The sequence below is a fragment of the Primulina huaijiensis genome, chromosome 15 (genome assembly GCF_012295235.1).
Source record: "Primulina huaijiensis isolate GDHJ02 chromosome 15, ASM1229523v2, whole genome shotgun sequence".
NCBI classification, from domain to species: Eukaryota; Viridiplantae; Streptophyta; class Magnoliopsida; order Lamiales; family Gesneriaceae; genus Primulina; species Primulina huaijiensis.
Window position 1 is genome coordinate 14,507,583 of NC_133320.1, and position 643 is coordinate 14,508,225.

The following is a 643-nucleotide window of genomic DNA, read 5'->3' on the forward strand; positions in this document are numbered from 1 at the left end:
TGTTGATTATGTTTCAAAATGGATTGAAGCAATTGCATGTAGAACTAATGATCATAAAGTTGTTATAAAATTTTTAAAAGAAAATAATTTTAGTCGATTTGGAATACCTAGAGCAATAATTAGTGATGAGAGAAGTCATTTTATAAATAAATCATTTTCTTCTTTGTTAAGAAAATATGGCATTACACATAAAGTTTCTACCCCATATCATCCTCAAAGTAATGGTCAAGTTGAACTTGCAAATAGAGAAATAAAACAAATTTTAGAAAAAACAGTTAATCCAAATCGAAAAGATTGGTCTTTAAGATTAACTGATGCATTATGGGCATATAGAACTGCATTTAAGACATCATTAGGGATGTCACAATATAGGTTAATTTTTTATAAGTATTGTCATTTACCGGTTGAACTTGAACATAAAGTTTATTGGGCAATTAAAACATTTAATATTAATTTAGATGATGCATCTAAATTAAGAAAATTACAATTAAATTAACTTGAAGAATAAAGAAATGATACATATGAAAATTCAAAGATTTATAAAGATAAAACTAAAGTCTTTCATGATAAAAATATTATGAGAAAGTCATTTGAAATTGGACAAAAAGTTTTACTTTATAATTCTCGTTTGCATTTAGTTCCA